General features: G+C 34.5%; 1 long non-coding RNA gene across 1 annotated transcript; it reads right to left on the reverse strand.

The window, feature by feature from the left end:
* Positions 1–1894: 1894 nt before the first annotated feature.
* On the reverse strand, positions 1895–9530 carry LOC118694295 (uncharacterized). The gene is made up of 3 exons (XR_004981402.1): positions 9472–9530; positions 8060–8167; positions 1895–2055 (listed from the first exon to the last, which is right to left on the reverse strand). It is a non-coding gene; the product is annotated as an uncharacterized LOC118694295 (long non-coding RNA).
* Positions 9531–10409: the final 879 nt, after the last annotated feature.

Below are 10409 nucleotides of genomic sequence, written 5' to 3' on the forward strand. Positions count from 1 at the left end.
AGGTCATGTGTCCTGGCTATGTCCCCTTCCAATTTGCCCACTCCCCGCCTACTGGCAAGGAGGAATGTTGGAAAACCAACCTTGTGCTGTGTGAGCACTGCTCAGCAGTACCCAAAACACTGGTGTGTTATCAGCACCTTTCTAGCTACCAGAGCACACCTCCAAGGGCACTGCTGTGAGGAAAATTAGCTTCATCTCAGCCAGAACAAATTCACAACTTATTATTGAAAAATTATAATAGTATATTTCACTCTGCACATGGTTAAAAAAACCCAACCAAACAAACAAAAAACCTTTTTTTTTAATAGACCAGAAGATATTTAGTTAAAGCAGAAATGCTTTCACTTCTCCCTGCTGTCCTCATTATCTATGAATATAGAAAAACAATAATCTATAGTCCCTCTTTAAAGTATACACATCAATTTTTATTAATTTCACTTGGGGATAATATGAAAATAGAATGTTGATGCAGTGCAGATTTAGCTAGATGCTTGATTTTCAAGATAACTAGTGTTGAGTCTATACCCAGACATGTGAAATGAAAAAGAACTTCTTGAAAGATACAAATGATATCTCCTAGGCTGGTTAAAGTCAAGCAATCAGAAATAAGGTGAAAATACTTCACCTCATCCTTACCAGGTCTCATTATGTCTGGTCATTGCATTTCTTATGGTACCTGGGAAGACCTACTGCTCTGAGAGCCCCTGTGGGATTCTGTAGCAAATTAAGATACACTGCTTTCAATTTAAATTATATTTAAATACTGTATTCCTTCATAAGTTTATATTTAAACTACAAATTCAAGTTGGTTTTTTTTTTAGATTACAGTGGTATTCTCTCCCCTGAGGGACCAGACAGGATGGATATCAAAATGCTAAGACACAACAGATATCATTGGGACACTTCTTTCTATCACACTTAAGACATTGCGAAGAGAAGGAGAGGTCCATAATTGTGACTGTGGTCACAAGGGTTTTCAGGATGAAGAAGAGATGAGAATGTTGACTCTATGGTCAGAAGGCTTGATTTATTATTTTATGATATATGTTACATTAAGACTATACTAAAAAGTAATAGAAAGGAAAAGGTTTCTTCAGAAGCTAGCTAAGCTAAGAATAGACAAGAATGAATAACAAAGATCTGTGTCTCAGACAGAGAGCAAGAGCCAGCTCTGCTATGAGTGGTCAGGAAATCTAAACATTTACAGGAGACTAATTAAGGGTCTACTTGTTGCATTTTACAGCAGCAGAAAACCATTGTTTACTTTTGGTTGCTGAAACTGCAGCTTCTCACAAGGAAAAATCTTAAGAAAGGATTTTTTATGAAAGATGTCTGCGACACATAATAACAGAAGAAATGCCCTCAATGCCCTCATGAAATATGGAAATAAAATATTATCATAGATATCAATGTCTCTCAACATTCTGTAAACATTTACTCTAAAAAGGAACAACTGCATGGATGGAACTATTCCCAAATAAAGCCTGCAGCATCAGGATTACACGAAGTATTATGCATCTGTCTAAAAGAGACCAGTACAAAAGGGGCAAAAGGATATTCAACTGGAATTATTTAGTTTAAAAATGTGAAGTATAAATTAAATTAAATTCACTCAGAAAAATCTTGAAATCAAGGTTTCTCAAAGCTGACTTACTAAACCTCAATCCTAACAGTTAAAGTACTACATTTAATGGGTTACTTATTAAAAACCTCTAAAGATCATGTTTCAATTTAAGCTCTTAACGCTGAAGAAGTAGGAAGTAGTGTATTTTAGTGTTTATTCAGTGCTAGTTTCCTCCTCTATCTCAGTAGAAGCAACATCAAAAAAAGTATGCAGGTGAATTTCTTAAGAGTTCCATTAATTCACACTTTATTTCATTTGAAGCTGTGGTTTGAAAAGTTTCCCTATTTAAACATTCACATAATTTCTCTAGGTATTGCCATTTTGGTCTCCCAGCAAGTTATCTTCTCTTATGTCCTTTTCTTCACCACTTTTTGGTCTGAGTTTCCAGAAAGATGTATGTCTCTTGTTCCTCTAGCTTCTAATGACCAAACCTAAAATGAAAAGCAGTTTTGACTTTTAAAGTGCAGCACTGGACTTTTTTCCCTCCTGACTAAAGTGCAAAAATTTATAAAAGCAAAAGGTAATATTTTTACTATATACACAGCCACTGAAATGGAAACATTATTATACAGTGCATTTTTTAATTCACCTGTTACTGAAGTGAAGAACAAATATGAAAAATGGGATAGTGCTCTCTTGCTCTCAGACCTGGTGCTATACTACTTAAAGGCCATATGTTCCATTTATTACTCACTGGCTTTACCTTCAGCAGCTTTCCCACAAAAGGCAGTCTGTGCAGGTATACTTGTGGGAATTGGTTCCACTGGGATGAGAGCAAAGCCCAAGTTAGCTTTTGAACAAAGAGAGGAAGCAGGAAAAAAAAAACAGAAAGCCACTTCATGTAAACATAGTAGTAAAATTGAATTTCTTATTAATGTGATTGTGGAACCTGACAGAAGTCTGGTATTAAACAAATACATATCAATCAGCATGCTTATTACCAATGTCTAGCACTTTATATTGACTTATGACTGTTCATGAAGATATAAATTTAAGGTAAAAATAATTGCTAGCAATAAATTGACTGTAAATAAATAAATAAACAGATCACATTTAGCCTGCAAAATCTGTGAAAATCAGGTTTTCTCCTATAAATTGGGTAACTTGTGAAGTTCTTCCCTAATAATGTGCTAGGTGTATATGGTGTGCAGAATGAAGTGTTTATTTGGGCTCTAATCAGGTTTAAAACAAAGTGTAAAACAACCAAAGGAAACATATTTTTTGTATGGAGCTAAGAATTTATTGTAAGCCAAATTAAAATCTTGATGTGATCAAAATCTAGCAAACATCTATCTTTAGTCCTGTTATAATGATATACATAGTCCAAATATAGAAAAGCTTCATTGGTAAGAATATTCTTGCAAACTGTCACTCCTGAGAGCATACCCTGAGCTGCCCTGTTACTGTGGTGCTGTTCTTGCACTCCAGTATCCCTCTGCTCAACAGCACCAGACTTCTTCACCCAGAGAGACAATGAGGTGTCAAAGTGAGTTAGCATCCCAAGCTCTGTGCTGGGTGGGGAGTGGTGTTCAAGGTGGAATGGGGAAATTTCTTTCTTTCATGATCAGCTCTGTTTTTCCAATGTTCTCACACCTGATTGCCTCTGACTGGCCTCCAGCCCCATTTGGATGCTGCATCACAACCTCCCCCAGCCCTAGGAGACACCACAGGCAACTGGCAGTGAATGTCTGGTTTGACCAGTTTCATCCACCTCCGGCTGTCACAGAAGTCTGACTCAGGTCAAGCAATGCTCTTGTGGCCACCAGATCTTTGTTAGAGCAGTCTGGCACCAGCTTGAGCTCAGGCAAGCCCTCCCAAGCACCAAGCACTGCCCAGCAAGGCACCTGTTGACATTCAATATAATGTGCAGAAATCCTCCTGTTTGGGTTACATTTGACTACAGTAAGTAAAATGAAATAGATTGCATTAGTAGAATCTATGTAGAGCATTAAAACTTATACTTTTCACAGTCCGTGCCTGGCAAATACTTGCTACAACAAGAATAAGAGTCCTACTGTTCAGTGGGATTTCTGCTTGTAAGAGGTTTTTACTAATGTAATCTATTCATATCATCTGCACAGTCAATATTCTCCTTCTTCAATTATTTTCAGTTGAGCAATAATGCAAGTCCCAAAACAGACAAGCAAAGAAGCATCACAGGCACAATTACCAGCTTGGCAGATGTAGCTGGAGCTCTAATTATGCAAGGGGGCTACACTCACTAATGAATATTGAGAGTAGAAATTAAGATTTCTGACATTAAAAAAAGTCATAATTTTTGAACTTCATATCCTTTCTTAAAGAAAAGTGAATCTATTATTTGTACATGATCATCAGTATTTTGAGTTAATTCTATCATTTTTATGTTCTTGTCTTTTTCAAAAGTTAACCCCTGGGGACTTTTTATTTCTCTGTACTCTTGTACTAAGGCATTGTTGTCTCTTTATCGTCTTTATCACATTCATTTTAAAGTGTAAAAGCCCAAAACAAGGGAGGGAACAGAGATATTTACCCTTAATGTGACTTTCCAAAAAAAAAAAAAAAAAAGAAAAAGAAAAAAATATTTGTAACAGTGAATTTCTTAACTGATTTTACTGTATAAATCCCTGCAAATACTCACCTTCTACATGAAAGAAAAAAAGTCACATAATGCAATGATTAGCAGTGCAGTGCTGCCTACAGCTACACCAAAGCCAACAGATTTTCAAAGGGAGAACAGAGAAGTGAGAATCACTCCCATGAGTAATGGACAGCTAAAGGGAAGAACTATAAACACTTTCTGTCTGCCACTGTGTTCAGATCTTGAAAGAAATAATCGAGCCTCAAACTATCTTTCAGATGTCTGCAAAGTCTGCCTTGCGGTCAATTCCATTTTTCCCAAGAGCAAAAATCTTTCTTTAGAAGTGGAATGTCTACACTGCCACAAGCAGTCTGAGCAAGCAGTAAATTATTTTAGAAGTGAAACTGAATAACATAGGATTTATGTATTATGTTTCTTAAGAACCTTATCTCTCATCACAGGAGTGCTGAAGACCTATGTGGTGTTGCAGATCTGTTGTTTGACAGGCACAAAACATCAGACACAGCTCCTTGGGACCTCGTGGCCACAGCTGTACAAATGGTCTGTCTGACAGCATAAACAGAGGTGACATTTATTGATAGCTTAATGCCCAATACAGATTTGAAATTTTGGTGAAAGTAATCCCTAGAATAGCAAGGTTATATTAAGGGCTGAAGGTGACATGAAGAATAATATTCATTGTAGCAGGTCAGTGTGATTCTTATTTCCTGCTCCCCAGTTTCTGAAGACTAGAGAATCAATCCACACAGAAATGCAGTGGAGACATATAGTCCAAATAAAATTTTCTGCAAACTCCTAGTGATTTTGGTGAACTCCAGATCACCATCATGGACTTTCTGTAGATGTAGATGCTTTTCTTGCAATGTTCCTGTAAATTATTTAAAGACAAGTGTCAATGAGGGGGAAAAGATGCATATTTGCTTTGGATTGTGAGGACACTTAGTCACAATCATTGAATTAAAAGAAATTTATGGACATACTTTTGTAAAAGATCTTATGAGAAACCATGTTACTTCATGGGCTGGAAAAATGTTTAAGATATGATATTCATATTCTCAAAGGCTAATGATCAACTAAAATTTAAGAGTTTTTAAATCCACTGGTGTTTTAGGTCTTGCATGATTAACAATATGTTTGCAAGAAAAAATTTCATGAAAGCTTACTGGGGAGAAGTTATCCATAACTATACATATATATATAGGTATTAAATGCTTCTTTTATATTTATACAATATTCACACCTGAGCAAAATAATTTTTAAATTTATTAAATAATAAAAATTCAGATTGAGGATTCTGTAGACTGAGGAGTTTTCTATCTGAACCATTGAGAAGAAAATGAATGTTGTTCCATAAAATCTTTAATTTTATTGTTTCTGTTTAGAGAAAAGATCTCCTCTGGTAGATCTGATCAACTTTTTCAATGACATGGTTTGAAACTTTGCTAGCAGAAGAAAACATAAATTAATAGGATTATTCTGATTTTTTTAGAATATCACTTCCATCTTGGATTTCTTTTTGTTGAAAGAAGATGAATGCAAACCAGAATAATAGATGTTTTAAAACTCTTTGATGTATTGTTTACATTGGTAGAACTGTTTTTTATATGCTTCTTCTCTTTGAGACTTTCTGGAACATACCAACTAAAATCAGCAACTTGATGTAAAGGGATCATTCCATCAGACTGAATTATTTAGTGACATGATTAGTTCTAGACATTGATATATTTTGCTACATGAGAAACTACCTTCTATGATATACCTGATAGAAAACAAGACAAAAGATGCTGGGCAAATATATTTAGTGTATTTTACTTACAGCCTCATTTGTAAGGGTAAAAAAGGGTAAATTGTGGCATGATAAATATACAAGGATCAGATGGGGAAAGAGCTCCAAGAGATCCAAATCCACTTTTTATGTTTTACTTTCACAACCTAATACATTTTTTCTAAATATTCCTAAAGGTGTTTGATTTATAATTTATCACAATCTCTACAGAGACCCAAATAGGTCTCAAATTTCATTATTGCATATTGTGCTGTTATATTGCTGTTATAATACCATATTAGAGATTAATTTCATACTTTCTAACCAAAGTTTGTGGCTTGTGTCACTCAACAAAAATGTGATGAACTTTTTAGGAAGTAACATCAGGTAGTATAAAATGTCCTGAATGACAGTTATACTTCTCTTTAAGTAATCTTTCCAGGTCCCTGTTTTTTCCTGCTTTTTTTTTCTCATGAAAATAAAAAAATGTTTATGAAAAATAGTACTAGCTGCATGCTCAAATTCTGTGCACAATTTGTAGAATTGAAATAGAATTTGTAGATTCTTCTATTTTTCTTTCTGTGTATGATAAACAAGAAGTAGTTCTAACTCTAAGTATTCTGTGATTCTGTGAACCCAGCAGTCTCTAATGGCTATGGCATAGTTCTATCTAAATGCTACACATTATTTTCTCAGTGTCTGTGAAGCAAAATCACTTTAGCCCACAAAAGTTTTTATATAGAGCTGAACTGCTATGGCCAGCTTACAAACCAATATTCTGCAGTGCTTCTTCTCTGCTAGTATAAAGAACACACTCCCTTTGACATTACTCCTAGTAATAAAAATGTTTGGCAAAAATGAAAGGCATCATTTAGCCTGAAGAAATGTAGAAAACAATGCTTCATTTAAAAGGTTTGCAAATGTCTTCTCCAAATCAAAACTGTTGTGTTTTTAAAAACATTTCTAATGAAAACTCACCCATCAAAATAGAGTACACTTGATAACTGATTCCAGTAAGCCAGGAAATTATTATGATGATCTAAATCTATAGTTACTTTACCCTTCAGTCTTTCAATAATATTTTTTTTAAATCTACCATATAAATACATAATGGAAAGACAAGTAAGGAAATCACACCTACAGTTCATGTGACTTGAAACGCTCTCAAAATCAGACATTTCCGTTGATAACTTAATGTTTTCTGCATTATTAGAAGCAGTCTATTTATTGTCAAATGTCCAATCATATACTTAACAACAACAACAACAACAACAACAACAACAACAACAACAACAACAACAACAACAACAACAACAACAACAATAATAATAATAATAATAATAATAATAATAATAATAATAATAATAATAATAATGGAATAATTATTAATATTTGAAGTAAGCAGAAAATATATTGTAATTATAACAAGGAATTATTTGCTTAAGTGAATCATACTGATGAATAAATTGATACTGCCAGGAAGTGATCACTTTTCATAGAGAAAAGTGAAAATCATGAAAAAACTCTGATGTACTAATGAAAGTCTTCAGCCTCATAGTAAAACATAAACACCTGAATATCTGTGCACAGACTAAATGTTTATATCCTGTGTTTTATAAAGGATATGTTGTATTTTAAATATTTTAAATGATGTCTGTAAGAAGTATGTATTTTTATCATAATATAAAACTTCAGGTAATTCTGCAGACCAGAGAATATAAACTAAAGAAAACATTAAGCTTGGTGTTACTCTTACAACAAAGAGGAAAATGCTGGACAGAAATTTACAGTATATGCGTAAATACAAAAAGTGCCATAATTCTTCAAGAAAAGGCATGGGAAATCTGCCCTTTAACTCAACAAAAAATGTCATGATATTTGCAGGTTGGAGAAAATAACCCTTTGAAAACAGCCCTTTGAGAGAGCTATATGACACATTGCTAAAACATATTGTTTTAATGTTTTTTGCAGTGTCATTTCGATCTCAAGCCATTGTTCAACTAGGGACAATGCAAGCTAAAGCACTGACTTTCTGGGAAAAAGGATTCCATGATGACAGTGATGGCACAAACAGCACAATCTCACTTACCTGCAGTCCAGCTGTCGCCTGGTACTACCCTTTAATGGATTTGTCCACCTTCCAATATCTTCAGTGCGGATCTTTTATCCTTATGTGCCATAAAATAAATCCTTTGGCCTGAAATAAGAAACTTTCATGAGAAAACTGTCAATGTTTGGAGAAGACTATCATGATAAAAACAGATAGTCTGTAACTCCTCTGACAGTTAAAACCATTATGATGTGATCTAACATATGATGGAATATACCTACCAATAGCTCTTTTATACCTGTGTCATTTTTTTTTCCTCTCTTCTGTTTCAATCCAAAGTTGTTTACATCTGGATAGATAATTCTCTCTCACACACACTGCTCTTATATGACACAAGGTTCACCAAATTCTTCTTGTCTAAAAAGGGTTTGTTTTCAAGGCTTGCAAAATACGTGGGCTAGTCAATAAAGACTATTGAGTATTAAAGTATTAGAATTTATGAAGTATTAGAATTTATGAAACAATAATAGGAAAAAATATGTCTTCATCTCAGGACATAATTTCATTTGCACCACTCCTGAAAGATATTTAGCCAATTTTTTGGCTAAATTTTTTGGTTTTCAAAAGATGCCCCATCTGGAGGCTCCACAACCTCCCTACATTTTTTTACTCCCCTCACAGTCAAAAGTTCTCCTATCTCTACAATATTTTCCATTACATCCTATTGTGGTCACCAAGAATTTGCAGAGTATTTCCTGTTGTAAGAAATTTTTTTTGGACTTGTAGACCATATTATTTCCTTTCTTTTTTCTCTCTCTTACACATACACACACACACACACATATATATATGTATGTATGTATATACAATTAATTCTACCTTTCTTCATGAACCTAATTTTTGCTACCTTTAGGCACTCTTGTTAATGCCCATTAGGCTTCTCCTAACTTGTTTACATAATTCTATAACTGTAATGTCCAGAATTAAGCAGATTGCTCTTACTGGAATCTTACAACTCCCAAGCATCACTGAAGCATTATTCACATATTTTTTGGTATTTACTGCTCCTAACACAATGTGTTGGACACAACTTTAATTCTTGCTTCATTTCACGATCAATTTCAACACTTCTTCAGCCTTACCTATATGGTAAGGCATATGCATTATAATATGCATTATAATAATGCATTATAATATGCATTATTCCTATGCATTGGTGTAACTAAATATTCTAAATATGCTACACATATGCTATGTGCAGATATGGTTATTGACTATTTCATCTTTGGGACATTTATTCAAGATTGTTTAAAATTTTGGGCTTTTTTTTGTTTCCTTCCTGAAACTGTAGACCTTTCCAGTTTTTTCTTTTAAACAAATTTTAATTAGCATGCTTATGTGGTGTCCTTTTTTGTAACTGAATACTGAACAGACTCAAGACAGTCACTTACAGAACTCTGTTCAGCATATCCTTCTCTTCTGAAGCTGTGAAGATATAATTCTTCAGTCCTATGGATGTAAACAGGAACAGGGAGATTTTTAAATAGAGGTTATATACTTATCATCTGAGTAATCTGCCTCACAGCATCTAGAATCTGACATATTGAAAGAGTGAGGGTAATTTGAATTAGGACATGCTTTGTTCCCAAAGAGACATGGCGAATTGCAAGATTTAGCAAGGCTACATCATATCAGGGTTCACTGAAATGCCAGATATGGTTAATACAGTGTGTCATAAACATAGTGAATTCTATTCTCCTTCAAACAAATAAATCATAAATCAGTCCTCTGTCACTCCACATTCTTACTGCCTATAAGCTGCAAAAGCAAAACTCTGTACATGTCAAATCTGTTTTTTGGTTGGCAGTCAGGGGACAAGAACTGCAGTGCATGAGTCTGGCTGAAGTCATATTAGATCATGGTGTCATACCCACAGGAGTAGCAGAGACATGGTCTGACCACTTGAAAAGGAAAGAGTGTAACTCAGATTTAGTGGCCTGGAATAAGGTGTCAGAGAAACATCCATTCCAGACAAAGTACTGCTTGAGTGTGCAGCAGGTGTAAAATGATTTTGAATCAAAATGACAGTATTCTGCTTTTACTGATTCCCATGTATGGCAGTTCTGCTCTGGCAATATGCTAAGAATAATATAATAATATAAAGACAAGTAGGAACTACTGTGGAGTACAAAAGAAAAAAACTACATTCATTTAGCAGTCAGCAATGGAAAAGACAGAGACGAAAGAAGAGTTGTGTGGCTCTAAACAGAAGCATGCCAGGTGCAAGTGCAGCCGAGGGTCAAATATTTCTATGCAGGACAGCAAAGTGAAAGCAACAAGGGTAAGTGTTGTAAATTCCTTAGTTTTATCACAGTATTCATGCTGAGTG

This window comes from Molothrus ater, chromosome 1, assembly GCF_012460135.2.
Source record: "Molothrus ater isolate BHLD 08-10-18 breed brown headed cowbird chromosome 1, BPBGC_Mater_1.1, whole genome shotgun sequence".
Classification (NCBI taxonomy): domain Eukaryota; kingdom Metazoa; phylum Chordata; class Aves; order Passeriformes; family Icteridae; genus Molothrus; species Molothrus ater.